Below are 21750 nucleotides of genomic sequence, written 5' to 3' on the forward strand. Positions count from 1 at the left end.
TCGACTGAAGTGTGGCTTAATCGGACCAAAGAAGCAGCACGAGCGAGGGGGAGAGCAGCAGCAGCAGCTAGGGGAGCGAGCGATCGAGCGAGAGCCAGAGCAGCAGCAGAAGCGTGAGCGAGCGAGCGAGAGCCGGAGCAGCAGCAACAGCACGAGCGAGCGAGCGAGAGCCGGAGCAGCAGCAGCAAATCCGGCTGGTATGGACGCCGCCGCCAAAGGGGCCTCGCACTGGGGGAGAGCCGCCATGGAGATGTCGCCCGCGGCGCTGGCTTCAAGGTAGCCGCTCCATGGCGGTGCGGGATGGAGCACCGTCAGCGCCGAGAGGTCAAGTTAAGGAGAAGGTGCGATGCGATGAGTGTACAACATCTTTGGTGGCGCCGAGTAGGCCTCGGCTTCGTCCGAGGAGTCGGTGAGGATGTTGCGGTTCCAGTGGAGCAGGTTAAGGCGGCGCTGTGGGGATGGAGCAGCCGCGATAGACGAGGCGATCGTCCGAGCAGCTCCTTGGAGGTGGAGGACGGGGCGGCTGAACCGGCAGGACGGCGAGATGGACAACGCATCATCATCTGGGGAGGTGGACGAGGGACGTCGAGCTGTTACGGTGGACGATGTCGTCGGGGAAGAGGCTCCGGCTGGGCAGCGGTGACCTGGCGGATGGAGGAGGGTGGGGTTTCGCGGCTGCAGCGGCTGGAGCGGAGAGGTTATGGCGGCCTGGGATTTCGAATGGCAAAAAGGGAGAGATGGGAGGGGGTGAAGCATGACTTAGGGACGCGCTTGTCCAAAATGTAGGGTGTGTTACAAAAGTACCCCCCACCGATTTGAACTAGCGGCCCTTTTGGCTCAGGGTTAGAAGGGGGATTTCACGTGTCCGGATTTGGCAGCTAGAGGGAGTTTTCGTGCGCGTTGTAATTTCGGGATAGCAAGGCGCGGGTTGTGAAGGCGCCAGTTTTGGGAGCACGATATCTGAATTTTCGGGATATAACAAGATGCGGGTTGAATTTTAGGGACAAGCCTAACATGTAGTAATATTGTACTTGTACGTACCAAATCAATTCGCACTTCCCTCAACCAAAAAGAAAACGAAAAAAATAAAACTATTCACACCACACAAAGAGAGAGTCTTGCCCCGTTTTACTATACAAATTCTATTCAAAGCTACTCCCTCCTTCCATCTATATAGGGCCTAATGCGTTTTTGATGCTAACTTTGACCAAATATTAGAGCAATGATATATGACATGCAACTTACACAAAGCACACCGTTAACTTCGTCTGTGAAAGGTTCTTTCAATGATATAATTTTCACATTGTGCATGTCATGTACTATTAATCTTGTCAATAGTCAAAGGCGGTCTTAAAAAACTCATTACGCCCTATATAGATGGAAGGAGGGAGTATGAATCCATGTTATGTCCGATTAAATTTTTTCGCTTTGCTGTATAATGCATGTAACCCACTCATACCAATATTTTAGTGCATTCCAAATGTCTATACTACCGCTGCAATTCGAACTAAATTTGAATTCATTTCTCTATTTCAATAAGAATCTACAATCATGATTGTTGCCAACTTCAACCATCATAGTTTCCTTGCTATCCGCCAGTTATAAATCGGACGGCCTATAATGCAGGATGGCGGGCACACCATCATCCACAACTCTGTTTTTTATAAGAGTAGAGATAAAATATATTAAATGTAGTATAACATGTTCATAAACACACCATGTGTATCGACGTTATATATATTCACACATACGTCGGTTTAAAACACTATGATAAATTCTACAAATATCCGAATTCGCTTTTTATAACGAAGTATATATGATCTCTATTCATCTTTTACACCCACACAACCCTCTTATTTTTGTAGCTAGCGCTAACTTTCTCTTGTGTATGCACACGCCCGCATCCCTCTCACCCTCGCTCAACATTCTCTAGCTCCATCGTGCAAATTCGTCTTTTCACTTTAGGTCGTTCACCCATGGTGTGTGTATGTCGGATTTCGGGTTCCGTCAGACCATCAAGGTTCGAACTCTAGGGTGCGCGCGGAGATCACAGCCCCTGCCTACCCATGTCTCTTCGCCTCGCAGGGATCTAAAACTACACGAAGAACAACACAAGGGACACGAGATTTATACTGTTTCAGGCCACCATTGTGGTGTAATACCCTACTCCAGTTTGTGGTGTGGTGGATTGCCTCGAGGGCTGATGATGAACAGTACAAGGGAGAACAGCCTCGCGAGGGGCGTTCTTGTGGTGCGATGAACTGCTAGGGGGAGTTTAGTTGCTTCTATGTCTCTCTCTCTTATTGATCTCTTGATCCGATCCCCACTACCCTGTGGGTGGCTGTCCTATTTATAGAGGGAGGCCAAGGGCCTCTGCCCAAATATTGAGCGGGAAGGGCGCCAACAATTGGCCATTTTGAAGGGGAACATCTAGTACACTTATCTTGACGAAAGTTCGTCCTCGCCTGCCAAAGACCCTAACGGTGACGCCGGCTTGGGCTCCACGATGACTGTCGGTGTCAAAACCGGCGGATCTCGGGTAGGGGGTCCCGAACTGTGCGTCTAGGCGGATGGTAACAGGAGACAAGGGACACAATGTTTTTACCCAGGTTCGGGCCCTCTCGATGGAGGTAAAACCCTACTCCTGCTTGATTAATATTGATGATATGGGTAGTACAAGAGTAGATCTACCACGAGATCAGAGAGGCTAAACCCTAGAAGCTAGCCTATGGATTAAAACCCTCCGGTTTATATAGGCACCGAAGAGGGTTAGGGTTACATAGAGTCGGTTACACGGTAGGAGATCTACATATCCGTATCACCAAGCTTGCCTTCCACGCCAAGGAAAGTCCCATCCGGACACGGGACGAAGTCTTCAATCTTGTATCTTCATAGTCCAGGAGTCCGGCCAAAGGTGATAGTTCGGCTATCCGGACACCCCCTAATCCAGGACTCCCTCAGTAGCCCCTGAACCAGGCTTCAATGACGACGAGTCCGGCGCGCATATTGTCTTCGGAATTGCAAGGTGGGTTCCTCCTTCGAATATTTCATAGATGATTTCGAACACAAGGATAGTGTCCGGCTCTGCAAAATAAGTTCCACATACCACTGTAGAGAGAATAATATTCACAAAAATTCAATCTGCTGATGTATTCCGTGGCGTGACATCACACCGCGGCCAAGCCTTTATTCGAATCGTTTTATTGTCCCACCTCAGCGCGTTTAGCGAGGCGGTTTCCCTGGCACGTCTTGTCAAAGCAAAGATCATGTCCCCTTATTCCGGGATTCTCATCAATACGGGCGTGGGTAACCCAACCGCGCCATTGATTACGGCGCTTGGGACATAAGCGAGTTTTACCAGGCTGGTGGGGACGCATAGCTTCGTCCACCCATATAATTGGATAAGGATCAACTCTTTCCATTTACGTCTTCTTCCTCCTTTGCTTATCCATCTCCGCGCACTCGAGCTCCAACGCCCAAGCCCACACTTCCCACCTCAACCTTCTCCAGTCATGTCCGGAGCGGGAGGCAGGTGGATGGCCTCCTCCGTCACAGAGGGGCACATCAAAAAGTCGAGGAAGGCTGGATACTTGTCCAGCGACATCGCGCACCGGCTCCCAGATGAGGGGAAGCTCATCCCCACCCCTAGGCCCCATGAGAGGGTGGTGTTCCTCACCCATTTCCTCCGCGGACTAGGTTTTCCACTTCACCCATTTCTCCAGGGGCTCATGTTCTACTACGGCCTGGACTTTCACGATCTGGCCCCAAATTTCATCCTCAACATCTCAGCGTTCATCGTCGTGTGCGAGGCCTTCCTCCGCATCCAGCCCCACTTCGGCTTATGGCTGAAGACCTTCAATGTCAAGCCAAAGGTAGTGGGCGGCCGCCAAGCGGAGTGCGGAGGTGCCATGGTGGGCAAAATGCCCAACGTCACATGGCTCGAGGGCTCCTTTGTAGAAACCATCAAGGAATGGCAATCGGGGTGGTTCTACATCACCGAGCTGCGCGACCCTGAATGGGCAGCGGCACCCGAATTCCGATCTGGCATCCCCACACGGCTCACCTCTTGGAAAGAGACGGGCCCGTCGTGGGGTAATTTGGAAGAGGTGGCCGGACTCCAAACCTGCGTCCAAAACCTGATGGACAAGAAGGTTAAACTCATCACCGTAGCCCAGGTCATGCTCTTCCGCCGCATCCTCCCGTGTCAACGACGGGCCTTTAACCTGTGGGAATTCGACCCGGCCCAGCACCAAACTTTGTCCAGGCTTTTCGACACAACGCACAAAGATGCCTGGAAGGTGCTATTCAAGGGCTCCGAGGTTCACCCTCCCACTACCGAGGATCACGGATTCTGCGCGAAGTGCCAAGCCAGCGCGATAAGTTCATTATGCCCATCACAGGATATTTGTTTTTCATAGTTTGACTCTATGCGGGATCTAAGCTCCCGTTCCTTTGACAGGACTGGCAGAAGAAGTCCGGACAGATCGATTGTCTGGCTCCTTTGCCAGAAGACCCAGCGGAGGCCCGATTGACGGGGTTGGTGGTTCCGGCACCTCACGTGGTGCCGGAGAAGAAGGCCAAGAAGAAGACCACGGGAACTTGAAAGAGTTCCCGGCGCCAGGTGTTATCGGACTCATCGTCCGATGGCTCTTAGGCGGGCTCCTCCCATGAAGACGTGGAGAAGGAAAAAGAGGCCTCCCCCAGCGGGGGATAGAAGAAAAGGAAGGCTTCCCCAACTGGGGAGGCCGGAGGGTCCAAGAAGGGAAGGACCCTTCCTCCGGACTTCTCCACCAACGCCGACAACGACGAAGAGGAGTGGCCACCAAGGGATAAGCCCCCGACGACATTGTAAGTATCCAAATACCAGAATAACTCATGGCCTTTCTTTTGTCATATAGAGTCTCCTGACAACGAGTACAACCCTGCAGACCGCCCAAGGACGGGCTCGACACTTCAACGAGTGGCTCCCTGGCTCCGTCGGACATGAATAATACTTCACTTCCAGCCGCCTCCTATCCTTGCACTGGGGATGACGCTGAGGTGGGGTCCCAATAGGGGCCCAGCCAGGAGGAGGAGGTCCTGGAGGCGCCGCAAGACAACCTCCCGGACTCCGGGCATAAGGGGGATCAAACCCCAAAGGGCTCTAAGTCAGGCCCTGGGCCGGACTCCACACCGGAACCTTCAGTGGTTCCGGAGTCCGGCAGGCGACCCCTCGTAAGAAGGCCAAGACTGTGACACCGGTGACCTCCGTCCAACCGGAGGCACCGGATAATTTGCTGGAGGTGCTTAACGGCGCCTCCATCGACGAGGGGTACCGCACTGTTATGAGTGTGGTGATCCAAAATGTCGGAGTAATGGGCCACTGGTAGGCTAACCCGAGCCCCAGAACCTTTCAAAACATCAGGGCAGACTACGCCCCTCAAGACTCCACGATGAAAGGCCGCCTCCTGGGAGTCGGCAGCAACTGTCCCTCATGGCCGAGTTCCAGGGACAACTTCGAATTAAGCCGACTCTTCGGTGCCGGCTTCCAGATGGGCCGACTCTTAGCAGACGACTTCAAGAGAAGACGACTATGGGAGTCGTCCCGTGACTCCAACCACCTCCTTCCTTCACCATGATGGACGGGGCGGAGTACGGTCGCAGCATGGCCGTCTCCACCCCGCTTATGAGGGGCTGGCACGGCTACAGTGCGCCGTATCGCTGGAGATCTCAATAGTGGCGCGGCACTGTTGCCATGCCTGCCCTGACCTCAGCCCCCGTGGGCGGCACACTGTGCCCACGACGGCCTACCTGTACGGCCCAGAGACGGCGGGACCCATCCGTTAGCGAGAGTACCGAAGACGGCGGGAGCGCCACGAAGACGGCCCCGTGGGAGTCGACCCCCTGGAGTCGGTCGGCCCCTCCCACGGGCCCCGCACGCCATTAACCAGACAAGACGAGGAATGGCGACAGTGATCGCCCGCCAGACGGCGGCACTGTTGCCATGACCCCGTGACCGAGCTAGCGACATCAGAAGCACCGCTACAGTACCAGGCCTGTCCGCGGGGCCCGCCAGTCGGCGGGCTCCAGCAGTCGGCGGAGAAGATGGCGGCCTGAGAGAGAGACGGCTGGGACCTGCGCCCAGCCGGATTACCATTGTATCCCCGGGGGGCAGGCCTATATAAGCCCCCCGGGGCACCCATGCAACGGGGAGAGCCTCTTTAGCATTAGACCGATCACATAGGAAGGAGAGAACTAGCCTTGCCCTCTCCTACCTCCAGAAACAGCTCTAGGAGCACCATTGTATTCACTTTGCCATAGTGACCATGCGGAGACCCCGCAGAGCAGTAGTAGGGGTGTTATCTCCTCGGAGAGCCCTGAAGCTGGGTAAGATCCGCCGGCGTGCATGTCTTCGCCTCATCCCGCTTCCGGGCACCGGCGACGTTCTACTCGCTCCCACCATGATAAGACATCCTTTGGCATATGTCGTACCCAACCCCCTACATTTGGCGCCCACCATAGGGCGAGGTGCACTGTCGTCCAGAGACCTGCTCTGGACAGGAACCCTTTTCCTCCCTGGCGAGCACAGCCAGCCCGGAACGCCAGATGGAGTCTGTGATGACGCGCTGCACGGCGCTGAGATCGCCTGCGCGGCCAGCTGCCTCGCCGAGCTTATCGGCGAGGTTCGCCTCTCCGATGAGCCTGCGTCCGACGCAGGCATGAGCGGCCCCAAGAGCCTCCTCGCGGGTCTCCTCGACCAACTCCACGTCACTAGCGAGCCTGCCGTGGACCTGGAGTCCATAGGATCCACCGACCCGATGCTGGTCGACTCTGACACCACGTCGTTCGACGCGTTCCCCACCAACATGGTGGTCTACGACAAGCCGCTCCTTTGCACGGAGAGCGGTGGAAGCACCGTCACGGAGGTCCTCATCCTCGATCACGGCGAGCGTTCCGGCGAGGGAGCTCACGACCCGCTCGACGCGGCTCTGCAAGACCTGACCGCGCCCATTCCGGGAGACGCGGACGCCGAGACGCTGGAGGCACGCCGCCTCCAGCTCGTCGAGGGTGCGAAGAAGTTGGCAAGCATGAGACGCTTGCCAGAAGCCTAACAGCGTGAGATGGATCGCGCTGTGGGCGGCTCGTCGGCTCCGACTGGGCCTAGCCGCCTAGGTGCGGCTCGGCAGTGTGGCGTGGCAATCGCTAGCCTGTTCGGGGCCAGTCGCCTCGTGTACGCCACGCCTGCGGAGAACATCCGTGCTGCCCAGGCGGCGGCGGATGAGCTGGACAACTTCGAAGGAGAAGAGTGTCGCCTGATGAGGGAGCGAGTTCAGCAGCTCCTTGATGCGGCTGCCGCGCAGAACGAAGTCGGCTGCCGCACGGAGGTGCCACAGCGACAAAACGACGACTTGCCTCCCCGCCGAGATCAAGGCGCGATGTCTCGGACACCAACAGGCGGAGTCCATGGAAGAAAAGACAATGATCCGGCTGCCAGCCACAGTCGGACTCGCATCACCATCGAGCGCGACCAAGACGGTCGCCGCAAAGTGGTTGAACAGAGGGACGACTATATGCCTCCTCCTCCCCGCAAAGAAAGACGGGTCTCCCTGCCGCCTATTGAGCATCCGACTCTCGGCGACCGCCTTGGCCGCCGAGAGGGAGTCGGAGAAAATGACGCCCGCCACCGGATCGACCGACTCCACTGATCCCTGACGCTGGAAGAAGAAGACGAGTTGGGTCCTCCCTGTTTCGGGCCCCGCATCCGAGATGAGCCCTTCCCCAAAGGGTTCACGCTCCCCCGAGATACACCCAAGTACACCGGCTCCGTGAAGCCGGAAGATTGGCTAGTTGACTACTCTATGGCCATCAACATAGCAAACGGCAACAAGCGTGTTGCCATGAAGTATGTTCCACTCATGCTCCAGGGCACGGCCCGGACATGGTTGAACAGTCTGAAGCCCCACAGCATCAACAGCTGGGTCGACTTCACCAATGCCCTCGTACGCAACTTCACAAGCACGTACAAGCGGCCTCCCAAGCCTCGCCAACCCTCCTTGTGCGTGCAAGGCCCCAACGAGTCGACTCGCGACTACCTCACGCGTTGGGCCGAGCTTCGGAACTCCTACGAGGGCGTGCACGAGGTGCAGGCTATTGAGTACTTCGCTGTCGGGTGCATAGAAGGCACCCTCCTCAAGCACAAGCTCCTCTGCGACGAGCCGAAAACCCTCGATGAGCTGCTGATCACAGCAGACAAGTACGCCACGGCCGACTCCTCCATGAAGGCGGAGATTCAAGTTAGTGCGACTGGCAAAGTCGCCCCTCAAGCTCCAAGAACTCTGGTTGGGGACACCAGTCGGCGGTAGCAGCAAAGCGACCACAAGCGCAAATCCCCACAGCTGGCTTCCAACAGCCGGCAGGTGGCAACGGTCGAAGACCAACAGCCAGAGGGGCAGTCTCCGACCAAGCGACAAAAAGGCGGCAAGTCCAACTGGTTACCGGCCTTCTCCTACGAGAAGACTCTCGATGGCCCCTGCAAGTTCCACAGCGGCACGAAGCCGTCAAACCACACTAGCCGGAAATGCCACTGGCTCACCAGAATCGCCAAGGGAGACGGCCTACTCCCTCCCCCTCCTGCTGGGACGCCTCCTCCACCGCCGCCCCAGCAACCGGCTGTCAGGCCAGTCGGCGTGATACAAGACGAGATCCCAGATGAGCACGGAGCCTATGTGGTGTTCACCAGTGTGGCTGACGATCGACGCAGCAGGCGGCAGCAGCAGCAAGAGGTGAACGCAGTCGCGTCAAGCACTCCAGAGTTCATGCACTGGTCCGAAAGGCCTATCTGTTGGAGCAGAGCTGATCACCCATAGGTGATGCCGAATCCGGGCTCCTACGCCCTGGTCTTAGGTGCCACACTTGCCACAGATAGGCGGGCCGCTTGTTTCTCGTGAGTGCTGATAGACGGAGGCAGCAGTATCAACATCCTGTACAAGGATACCATGGAGAAGTTAGGAATCAAGCGAAGACAGCTTCAGAGCAGCCGGACTGTGTTCCACGGCATTGTTCCTGGCCTTTCCTGCTCACCAATCGGCAAGATCCTGATAGACGTCCTCTTTGGGGACAAAGATCATTTCCGCCGAGAGCCAGTTTGGTTTGAAGTGGTGGACCTCGAAAGCCCGTACCATGCGTTGCTTGGCCGACCTGCTTTGGCCAAGTTCATGGCGGTCCCCCACTACGCCTACCTCAAGATGAAGATGCCGAGTTCCAAGGGAATTCTAACCGTGGCCGGCGACCACAGAAAGTCGTCCTCTTGCGCGGCCGAAAGCAGTCGGCTAGCCGAGTCCTTGGTGATCGCAGCTCAGAAGCGGCTTCTTGATCGGGTTGTGGCGATGGCCGGCAAGCAGCCCGAGATGTCGTCTGACCCTAAGGAGTCGGAAGCAGAAGGATCATTCAAGCCGGCCAGAGAAACTGTAACACCCCAAAAATTTAACCAAGTTTTGATATTAAAATCTTGCCAGGAGTTTTAAATTTTTCACTCTGGACCTTTCTGTGGATTTCAGTAAGGAAACTCTTCTTTTTATGTTATTGAGTTTCATCTTTCCCAAGTGGAGCTTTCCAAAATTTTGGACTTCTATGCCATCTCATTAAAACAATTTCTAAATCAGTAGATTTATTTATTAATTTATTTCACCCTGAGCTTTAATCATTAAAATGGCTTGTTTTAAATTTTTGGAGCTCTGTTTGTACTGCAGCCTGTTGATAACTTTAACTAATATTTCAACCAAAATTTGGAGATGTCATATGATGCACTTAGATCACTTTTGTGTAATAATAAAATTATTTCATTGCTTATTTGAGGGTTACACATGTTTTTCTTCTCTGGTCCAGTGAGCATTTTTGCACTACAACCCAATTAAATATTTCCCTAGAGCCTCCACCAAAATTATGGGATGTCAGTAGTAACAGGCCATCCAACTTTATGCAAAAACATAGTTCTTTGGAAGATTTGAGTGCATCAACCTCCTTTCCATTCTGGACCAGACTTGTGTTTTCTACTGCAACCCTATGATTTCTTGCTCTAGTGACTTTGTGCTTTCTCATGCTTGTAGTCAACCCTACAAAACCCCTAAGTCCAGGAGCATGCTCCCTTTGGAACACTTTTGGCCCTTGTAATAATGCCATTTACTTCCTGTCCAGAAGTGTAGTTTTGCAAAACTTGCACTAGCAAGTTTCTCCTTCTTGCAAACGAACTTCGCCACCCTCTCTTGCAACCATAGAGACACTGCTCTGGAGAATTTGGACACTCCAACAACTACCTAGCTACCTTTGGCATTTTGTGAAACACTTTGAGTGCACAGCCAAATTTGGTATGAATTCAAGTTTACATGGTGAACTTGAGCCCCTGACCAATCCACCATGTCCCTCAGTCCCCTTGCTAAGCCTAGACTAGTCCTATTAATTGCCAGCCTCAACCGCAACCCCTAGGATGCCCTGTCATTTCATCGAGCAAGTCCCGGGCGTGCTCTGGGCGCGCCCAGAGCGTGCGTTTGGCACCCGTGCGCCCGAGACGCCGCGTCGCACCCCCGCACCCAAATCCGGCCCGTGACCGGCCCCAGCCAGCACGCCGTGTCCCCTTGCATCTCCACACCTCCCCGGCCAACCTGGCACCACACAGCGCCGCCGTCAGGACAACCGTGGCGGCTAACTGACGGCCGCTTGCAGGCCCGGCCGTGGCAGTGCTGCCCAAGCCGCCAACGCTTGCCACCTGCCTCCTAGAACAGTGCGTACTCATCCGCAATCGTGTCCACTAGCGCTCGTCGCCGCCACGTCGCCCTAGCTACAGCAGGGCGGTTCGCCGGCAAGCTTATCCCCGGCCGCCACAAACCGACCTCCATCGCCTATATGAGGCCCCCGAGCTCAGACCCGCACGCAGGCAGCCTCACACCGTCCCACTCATGCCTCCTTAGCCATCAATCGATGGGAGAGGATCGTCTCCTTCTTCTCCGGCGACTCCAGCCGCCGCCACTGACCCGCCCATTCCAGCACCACCAAGACCTCCCCCCTCTCCATTCTCTCCACCAGGAACATTCCCTTCCTCCCGTGAGCGCGTCCCCCTACTCGATTTTGGTCCAAAGCCACTGCTGCCTCAAAATAACTTTCTCCGACGACCACCGTCCGCCGCAGAGCTCACCGCCGGCAGCCCCGACCACCCCAGAGGACGAAACCACCACCGGAGTAACCGTCTCGACCCCCTGAGCCCGCGGGTAACCTCCGTTTGTTGAACGGTGCCGCCGTTCGCCGGCGAGCGCCGCCGGAGTCCCGCCCCCTCTCTCGGGCGGAGGAAGAGGAGGGAGAATAGACTAGTCAAACCTGACTGGTGGGCCAGGCGGGCCCACTGTCAGTGGCTCAGACGCAGCCACGGTAGATAAGTGGAAGCGTATTCCCAGATTACGCCTTCGACGTGTACGTATTTTTTTCGAAACGTTTTTCTTTTCTGTTTTTTTTAAAACAGATTTTTGACCAAACTTTGACCGGCTGTATCTTTTTAAATACAACTCCAAATGAATTAATTCTTTTTCCTACCTCTTTCAAATATTGTCTAGTTTATTTTAAGATTTCATTTAAAAAATTTCAAAACAACTTTTTGTGTTGTTTTGTTTTTGTGTGTTAATTCATATATATTCTCTTAAATAGGACTTTTGGAAGATTTCAAGATGTTTTGGATGCACCCTTCTTTCCCATGACCTGAAGGCAAGCATTCTGAACCCTGGTGTAATACTTTTGTGTGTGTTGTTGACTCGGTGATGACACCACCTCGACGCGTGCATGCGTCATTTTATGTGAGGATGTGATCCTACCCTTGGGTGCATATTGATGATTTTATGCGGATGAAGTTGACATGATTTGTAATGGGAATCACCGTCATGCGTCTTTCATGCATACCAGAAAGGAAGCCGGGAAGGCCTCAGTCTTGGGTAGACATGGTCTTGTCCCTAGCCCTCCGTCGAAACGTCCGTGACCGGTATGGCATGAGGAGTATGTCGTGTGATGTGCCCAGCTGTTGTTTGAGATATTTGCATTGTTATGCTAATCATGCAGGAAATATTACAACCTCCCGAGTCGACCGTAGATCGAGTCTTGTGCCAGTAACCCCCACACATGCTTCGTACTACCACTCGTCTCTACAAATAAGTAGGGTACGGTTCAGTAAGTTGTCAACCCCTTTCCCAGCACACACCGTACAGAGAGGCCGTGGTGGAAGATACTGGAGGCATCCGGTAGTCATGCCACCGGGTCCGGGAGCATGGGTGTTTCGGTTGTAGCCGAAGGGGGTAGCTTCCCCAGTCTTGTGCGCGGTATAAATTTTGTGATCCCATGTTACATCGAGGTTGTAGCCTCCCCACTTAGAGTTTGGCTTAACAGGTGTCGTGGGTGATTCCAGACACAGGTGAGTTAAGCTGGTGTGTGCAAGTTAGGTGTGTTTCCAAAAAAAGATCATAGACGGAATTAGTCCCGATGGACTAAAGAAATCCGTTACTCGTGGGTAAAGAGTACACCCTCTGCAGAGATAAAAACCTATTCGAATAGCCGTGTCCATGGTTAAGGATTACCATCTGGGATGGGTCAAGTGTCGGTCTTAGCGTCGGTCTTCGGAGGTAAAACTGTTAAATCAGGACTGATATTGCAACTTGTGAGATGTGATAATAATGAGTATTATTTTATTGTGGACTAACCTGTGATATTCTTGGTATTATTGAATATCTCTGGGATGGTTCTACCTCCGGGATATTCACTTTGATTATTTATTTTAAAGCCCTATATGTGGTGTCGCTCAGACGCCCGACTGTGGCATTTCTTTTAAAGCCCTTTATGTGGTGTCGCTCAGACGCCCGACTGTGGCATTTCTTTTAAAAGTCCTGTATGTGGTGTCGCTCAGACGCCCGACTGTGGCATTTCTTTTAAAAGCCCTGTATGTGGTGTCGCTCAGACGCCCGACTGTGGCATTTCTTTTAAAAGTCCTGTGTGTGGTGTCGCTCAGACGCCCGACTGTGGCATTTCTCTTAAAGCCCTTTATGTGGTGTCGCTCAGACGCCCGACTGTGGCATGTTTATTATTTATTGCATAATTTTTAACATTGCTATGTTATTGCATATTCATATTTAACATGCTCAAAAGCATCAGAGTTTTATTTATCATTGGTGATTGACGTCATGTTCTTATAATATTTTTCAGCACATCGCTGTCATATTATGTTTGTGTTCATAATGTTTGCGAGTACATTCAAAGTACTCACTGGCTTGTCCCTGGCTATTGTCTTGGCCAGATTTTCTTGCGCGGAGAGGAGCGACCACGCCGACAGTCTCGGAACCTAAGCAACGGTGATAGCAGCCTCGCGAAGATAGGAGTTAACCTAGTCAGCTGTTCCTATGGAAACATGGAGTCCCATAGACATTGATGATCCACAAACCGCTTCCGCCATCAACCACTAGAAACCATTGTTGTACTCACAGACCAGAATGGTCTTGTACTACATATTTCGTATTTGCTTGGAATTTCTGTATCAAGTTGGTGCCTCATCAGCTAACAGTTATCCTGGGGCTAGTGAGCACAAGGGCCATTTTCTGGAAAATTAATACCCGGAGAATCGGTCCCCACAGAAACGAAGAAGATACCTTTGGACCCGGAGAACCCAGAGAGGTACGATGTCATGGGTACAAACCTTGACAGCAAATAGGAAGGCGAGCTCGTCGATTTCCTCCGTGAGAATCGAGACATCTTCGCATGGTCCCCTAAACACATGCCAGGTGTACCGACGGAATTCGCCGAGCACAAGTTACATATCCGGTCTGATGTGAAGCCCGTCAGGCAGCCCTTGTGCTGCCTATCAGAAGAGAAGAGAAGAGTTGTTGGAGAAGAGATAGCCCGGCTCCTGGCAGCCGGCTTCATTATGGAAGTATTTTTCCCAGAGTGGCTAGCAAACCCAGCCCTGGTACTGAAAAATAACAAGCAGTGGTGGATGTGTATTGACTACACAAGCCTCAACAAAGCCTGCCCCAAGGATCCATTGGCTCTGCCGAGAATTGATCAGGTGATAGACTCCACAGCCGGATGCGAGTTGTTGAGTTTCTTAGATGCATATTCTGGATATCACTAGATCAAGCTAAACCCGGCTGACAGACTGAAGACCGCCTTCATCATGCCGTTTGGTGCCTTCTGCTACCTGACCATGACGTTCGGCTTGAGGAATGCCGGCGCCACCTTTCAGCGCTGCATGCAGAAGTGCCTCCTCAAGCAACTCGGCAGAAATGCCCACGTCTACGTGGATGACGTGGTGGTGAAGATGGAAAAGCGTGGAACACTGTTGGAAGACCTCAAGGAAACCTTTGAGAATCTGCGCCGATTCTAGATCAAGCTCAACCCCAAGAAGTGCGTCTTCAGAGTACCAGCCGGCCAACTCCTTGGTTTTTTGGTCTCTAAACGCGGCATAGAGTGCAACCCAATAAAGATCAAGGCCATCAAGAGGATGGAGGCACCCAGACGACTGCTAGATGTGCAAAGGTTCACCGGCTGTTTGGCGTCCATCAGCCGATTCATCAGTCGGCTGGGCGAGAAGGCTCTCCCCTTATATCAGCTCATGAAGAAGACGACCTTTTTTGAGTGGACTCCCAAGGCGGATGAAGCTTTTCTCCAACTGAAGAAAATGTTGACTACGCCCCCGGTACTGGCGGCCCCGACTCCCAAAGAGCCCATGCTCCTATACATTGCCGCCACCAGCCGGGTAGTCAGCACAGTCATTGTAGTTGAGCGCAAGGAGGAAGGCAAGGCGCTACCTGTCCAGAGACCGGTATATTACTTGAGCGAAGTACTGTCGGCCTCCAAGCAAAACTACCCCCACTACCAGAAGATGTGCTACGGCGTGCACTTTGCCGCCAAGAAATTGAAGCCTTACTTCCAGGAGCATCCAATCACTATGGTCTGCACAGCCCCACTTGCCGAGATTATCGGAAGCCGAGATGCTTCGGGCCGAGTGGCCAAATGGGCCATCGATCTGGCTCCCTATACCATCTATTACCAGCCCAGCACCGCCATCAAGTCACAAGCACTGGCCGACTTCCTCGTCGACTGGGCCGAGACCCAGTACCTGCCGCCAGCGCCCGACTCCACCTGTTGGCGGATGCATTTCGACGGCTCCAAGATGTGCACCGGCTTGGGAGCCGGCGTCGTCCTCACTTCCCCCAAGGGCGACAAGCTCAGATATGCGCTACAGATCCATTTTGCCGCCTCCAACAATGTCGCCGAGTACGAGGCGCTCATTCACGGGCTCCGGCTTGCCAAAGAACTCGGCATTCGCCGGATCCTGTGTTATGGTGACTCTGACTTGGTGGTCCAGCAGTCATCTGGCGATTGGGACGCCAAGGAGGCAAACATGGCGAGCTACCGCTTCCTTGTGCAGCAACTCAGCGGATACTTCGAGGGGTGCGAGTCCCTCCACGTGCCAAGAAACGACAACGACCAAGCAGACGCCTTGGCACGAATCGGCTCCACCCGCCAAGCAATACCATCCGGCGTCGCCCTTCGGCGCCTCCTCAAGCCGTCTGTCAAGCCTTCACCAGAATCAGACTCCATCTTTGTGCCGGCTCCACCCGAAGAAGTAGGATCCAACTCCAAGAGCACTCCAGTCAAAGCCGGCCCAGGGACTTCAGAACCCAGCCCAGGGACTGTGGCGACCAAATCGATGACTCCAGAACTCGGCCCGGGGACTGCTCCAGTCGGCCCGGGAACTTCATCAATCCAGCAAGCGGCTGCGGACCCAAACCCGCCGCCTCCCAGCCCAGCCGCCCTCGTCCAAGTCGCAGTACTGGTAGTCGAAGAAATAGCAGCACCCTCATGGGCACAGCCCATCCTCAAGTTCTTGGTGAGCAAAGAAGTGCCAATTGATGAAACCTTGGCTCGGCAAGTACAACACCGAGCGGCAGCCTACACCATAGTCAACAGAGAGCTGGTCAGGCGCAGTGTCACTGGCATCTACCAGCGCTGCGTCGAGCCAGAGCAAGGCCAAGCAATTCTCAGAGACATCCATGAAGGCGAGTGCGGCCACCATGCGGCTTCAAGAGTGTCGGGGGTTGGGTGCGACATATGCCAAAGGATGGCTTATCATGGTGGGAGCGAGTAGAACGTCGCTGGTGCCAGGAAACAGGATTAGGCGAAGGTATGCACACCGGCGAATCTTACCCAGCTTCGGGGCTCTCCGGGGAGATAACACCCCTACTGCTGCTCTGCGGGGTCTCCGCATGATCACTAAGGCGTAGTGACTACAAGGTTGCTCCTAGAGCTGTATTCTGGAGGTAGAAGGATGCAAGGCTAGCTTTCTTCTTCCTATGTGATCTGGTCTAAGACTAATGGATGCCAACCCTTTGCATGGGTGCCCCGTGGGGTTTATATAGGCCTACCCCCCGAGGGTTCAATGGTAATCCGGCTGGGCGCGGGTCCCAGCCGTCTGTCTCAGAGGCCGCCGTCTTCTTTGCCGACTGATGGGGCCCGCCGACTCGCGGGTCCCGCCGGCGAGTCCGGCACTGTAGTCGTGCTTCTGGTGACGCGGGCTTGGTCATTGGGTCGTGGCAACAGTACCACCGTCTATCGGGTGATCACTGTCGTTACTCCCCATCTTGTCTGGTTAATGGCGCGTGGGACCCGTGGGAGAGGCCGGCCGACTCCGGGGAGCCGACTCCCACGGAGCCGTCTTTGGGGCGTATCTGTCATCTTCTATGCTCTCACTGACTGGCGGGTCCGCCGTCTCTGAGCCGTATAGGTAGGCCATCGTGGCCACAGTGCGCCGCGCACTGTGGCCGAGGTCAGGTCCGTCATGGCTACAGTGTTGGGCCACGCCGGAGATCTCCGGCAGTACGGCACACTGTAGTCATGCTGGCTCCTCGCAAGCAGGAAGTGACGGCCACGCCGTGGTCGTACCCGCCCCGCCTATCACCATGAGTGTAGCGCCGTGGGCCGACTTTCTATAGCCGGCTCCTCTGGAAGTCGCTGGCCATGAGTCGGCCCATCTGGGAGTCATCATCTGAGACTCGGTTCATCTGGGAGTCGTCATCTGAGACTCGGCTCATCTGGGAGTCGTCATCTGAGACTCGGCTTTGAGGGGCGCGGCCTGCCCCGATGTCTTGAAAGGTTCTGGGGCTCGGGTCAGCCTACCCGTGGCCCATTACTCTGACAGTAGTCCCCGAAGCGGGTGAGGCTCCGAGAGTGACTCGCTGGGGGGCCTCAACAGTTTCATTCTTCTGGTGGTGGAATCTGGGCTTCGTTTACCGTCTTCTTCTGGGCCGACTATCCGTAGTCGGATTCGTAGAGGGTCGTCCTGCTCTGTGGAGAGCTTGAAAGTCGTGGCGGGAGACCAGGCGTTGTGCCTGATATGCTTCCCTGCTGCCGCCCACCGCGGCCCTATCGCGCGGTGCCACGCGGCAGGGACAGTCGGTCGTCCCACGCGCGCGACGGGACGGGCTGTCAGGCGGGGCCCGCCATTACCGGGCCTCGGCACGAGAACGGATCCGCTGCGGCCGCGCGAACGGTTAGGCTTCTCACGCCGTTACTGCGCAGTAACTTCGTGGGGTAAATCGTGGGGCGGCGTGGGGCTCTGGGCGCAGTTAATCCCACGCCCGCCCCCACGGTTACTCAGCCTCCAAGGCTATAAGTAGAAGGGGGAGAGGAGCGGCATAGCACGCGCGCCCATCTCCCTCGACCCCTGCTTCCTCTTGCTTCCTCTCTCCTTCTTGCCGCCGGCGAGCAGAACCACACCGCACCGGCCAGCGATGAGCTCCTCCTCCGCCGCCGCGGCTCCGGCCATGCGTTCCGGTGCGTGGGACGGCTCGGAGGTCGATGACGACCTCATTGAATTATTCCGCAAGACGCGCCGGCTCCCCGGCGCACACCTCGTGCGAGCCAGCACCGCGCCGGCGAAGGAGATATCGCCGGCGCCGGAGGAGGGCGAGCGGGTCATCTTTCACTCGCACCTCATGCGCGGCCTGGGGCTGCCGGCGAGCGGATTCTTTCGCTACTTCTTGGAGTTTCACAGCCTCCAACCGTACCACCTCACCCCGAATATGGTGGTGCTGCTCTCCGCCTTCGCCACTCTGTGCGAAGGTTTCCTCAGCGTTCTCCCCACCATCGAGCTGTGGGGAGAATTCTTCTCTTCTAAGCTCGGCACGCACGTCGCCGGCGTGCCGGCTCAGTGCGGTGCCTTCATCGCGATGCGGCGCTCGACGGCCGACAACCCCTTCCCTTCCATCTCGCTGATCAAGTCAGTGAGGATGTGGCAGCGCTCATACTTCTACGTGAAGAACCTCGCCTCTGACAGCGACTGGGTTAATCTGCCGCCTTACGAAGCCGGCCCCCCAGCTGGGAGGCTCCCCAGCTGGTCTCATCGAGTCAAGACGCTGATTCCCGCCGGAGCCGCCGCCGTAGCGCGACTCCGAGTCTTGACGCAGTCGGAGGGCCTTGTCGGGTCCGACTTGCTGGCCGCCTTCGTGACGCGCCGAGTTCTCCCGCTCCAAGGCCGGCCTCACCTGATCTGTCAGATGAGCGGCCTCCGAGACCCGAGTCGGATGAGCACCACCAGTGGTAAACATGGTGAACCATATCGCGCACTGCGAGTTTGGGGAGGACTGGCAGTTCGGCAAGGAGCCGTACTCGCGCGAAGAACCCCCACCAGTGGTAAGCCGCATCTCCTTATTGCTTTGTCTTCTTTGCGGCCGAATCCGGTTTCTGATTCTCGTTGGTTTCTTCTGAGCTAGAACCCCCTCATGCAGCCTGCGGTCGGCGCCACGAAACAGCCCCGCGAGTTTGTCCCCGATCGTGCGGAGAGCGACATCGACGACTCTGACTTGGGGCGGCGGCGATGGAAGCCGACGCCGAAGGCGGGGGAGGAGGAGCGGTAGGCGGCTTCAGGCCCTCAGCCACCTTCGCCAACTGGCCTGATGACGACGTTGAAGGGGAAGTCGCCCCGCGCCACCAGCCGAGGGTCGGCTCGTCGGGCGCCGGCTCCTCCGCCAGCCTGGCTGGCCAAGGCGGCGCGAAGAGGCGTCACGCCGGGCCGAATGCGCCCGGCGTTAAGTTTAAGAAGTTCAAGGGGGCGGCCGCCGCGACCAAATGGGAGGAGGCGGCCGCGAAGGCCAACCGCTTCCATAGGGAAGGGAGAAGGCCGCCGCTAGTCTCTGCGTAAGTTTTTACGCTTTTTTATTTTCCTTCGGTGAATCTTGTCCGAGTCTTCTTTTATAGTCCTTCCATTCTTCTTAAGGGCCCCTCTTTCCCTTGAGAGAGTCGCCGTCCCCTCCGTCATGGGGTGGGCAGAGACGTCCGCCAATACTCGGCGGGTCGACCCCGCCGCCGACCTCCGGGAGGCGACGGAGTGAAACGCGCGACAGAAGCCCAAGGAGGACGAGGCCGACCGTCTGGAGAAGGCGGAGGCCGAGAAGGCGGCCGCCTCCGCCCAGAAGAAGCTGGAGGATGCCGAAGCCACCCTTGCAGCGAGACGGTGAGCCGAGGAGGCCGCGCGTCGCTGATCGGCGATGCTCATCCCCCCACTGTCCTCTGCACCGCCGCCTCCAGAGTTCACGGGGCAGACCGAAGAGGCCGGCACCGAGAACCCCATCGTGGAGAAGGAGAGTGGCGAGGCCTCCAGGTCGGACACTCTCGTGCCGCTACCGCCGCCCAGACCGCCGTCTGGGAGACCGCACGGCAAACAGCCGGCGGGTCCGCCGGAGCCGCTGACCGAGGACGAGTCCGAGGCGAGGCTGCTTCTCCAAGTCGCCTCGCCGGTGCGCCACCGTTTTGAGAGGGCGACCGCGGCGCCACGACCTCGGGAGACCGGCGCCGCCAGCTCGGCAACCCTAGACGCCGAGGCAACAAACGACGCGCCCATCGGGTGGTTGCGCGGAGGCGGCACTGGGCCGCTAAATCAAGCGCTTCTGGATGTTCAGGCGAAGCTGCGTGCTGAAGGCGACGCTCTTCAAACTTGCACCAGGGCGCATCTAGCAGCACGGACGGTCGTCCGAGTATGTTTCCTTCTTCTTTTTGATTCCAGTTTTCTCTGTGGGGGCGCGCCAGCGCACCCACTGGGTGTAGTCCCCGAGTTCTGGGCCGGCTGCGGAGCAGGCGGTTCGGAACTCCCTCTGGCGAGTTCCAAGTACTTATTTTGTCTGAATTCTTTGTTTTACAGGAGTATCACAACCTCCGCGCCATTGCCTTCAACCGCAATGTTGAGGAGTTGAGCAAGCGGACTGCCCACTTGACGGAAAGCCGGAGTAAGTTTTTTCCCTCTTCTTCACGGGGGCGCGCTAGCGCACCCACGGGCTGTAGTCCCCGAGATTCGGGCCGAATGCTGAGCAGTCGGGCTGGATCTTCCCGGCGATCTTCTTTGATGACGACTTCGATGTTTCCTTTCTTGTTCTTCTTTCTTTGCGGGGGTGCGCTGGTGCACCCGCGGGCTGTAGTCCCCGAGATTCGGGCCGACTGCTGAGCAGTCGGGCCGGATCTTCCCGGCGACCTTCTTTGCTGACGACTTATTTGTCTCTTTCTTTCGTTCTTCAGGGGCCAACGCTACTCTTCAGGGGCAGCTGGGCGAAGTTAACACCGCCTTACGCGTCAAGGGGGAGGAGTGCAGCAAACTCGCTGCGGAGCGCGATCTGCTTACTGCGCAGCTGGCCGAGCAGAAGGAGCTACTTAAGAAGGCGCAGGACGAGGCCGAGAAGAAGGAGGCTGCTCTCCTGGCCGAGTTCGAGAGCGAGCGCTCCTCCTGGACCGACAGGGAGGCGATGCTGACTTCCGGCTTCCACGAGATTGAGGATATCGTCGATGGTGAGCTTTCTTTCTTTGAATTTCCGACTATGTGTCAGGCTAACTTCTGATTTTTCGACTTGCTTCTTTTTTGTCTTGGCCGACTTCTTCCCTGACCACTCGCAAGCAGTCCCTCTGGCCATCGAGGCTGATCGTGAGGCGCGAATGGCAAACGGTGAGGAAATCGCCGCTAACACCCCCTGAACCATCGATGAGCAGCTTCTGAGCATCGAAGCCCGTCTTCGTCCGGCCCACCAGCTGACGCGCCGGCTTCAGCGTGCCGGCGCCCAGGCGGTTGCCGCTCTGTGGCCGGACATGCCGGCTTTGCGCACCGCCAGTCGGACCTCCGACTGGCTGGAGGTCGCCGCCGGCCGTCTTGAAGCTTGGAAGGGTTCCTCGGCCCAGGCCGGAGCGCGCCGGGCCTTGGAGTTCGTCAAGGCGTGGTATCCGGGGCTGGACCTGGACCGTCTGGCCACGTTTCGGTCAGAGGCCCAGGCCGAGCTGGAGGCTGTGGAGGGCGCCCTTGTCGAGCGTGCGGCGTCCATCGCCGAGTACACGGACACCAGTGTCTTCGTCCCCGAGCAGGCTGAAGGCGGCGAGGAAGTGCCGCCAGAGTGGTTCGGGATGAACTCGGAATATGGCGAGGACTTGGCGGAGGTGATTGACTCCAGCATCGAGGAAGAAGGTGAGGCGGAGGACGAAGGTGAGACGGAGGTGCCAGAGGACGGGGCGGGCGACCAGCCTCAGCTCGACCGCGCCTCAAGCAACGAGCCGCGTCCGACCGGGCCAACTGCCGCTGGCGGCGATCAAGCCGAGACTGCCCAGCCGACTCCCCCGGTGCCTGACACCGTCGTCTCCTCTGACCCTCCGAACCCGTCTGCTGCTCCTTAGGCTGCCTTCTGGATTTATTTATCTGTTCTAGAAGGTCGTTGATGA

The sequence above is a fragment of the Triticum dicoccoides genome, chromosome 5B (genome assembly GCF_002162155.2).
Source record: "Triticum dicoccoides isolate Atlit2015 ecotype Zavitan chromosome 5B, WEW_v2.0, whole genome shotgun sequence".
NCBI classification, from domain to species: Eukaryota; Viridiplantae; Streptophyta; class Magnoliopsida; order Poales; family Poaceae; genus Triticum; species Triticum dicoccoides.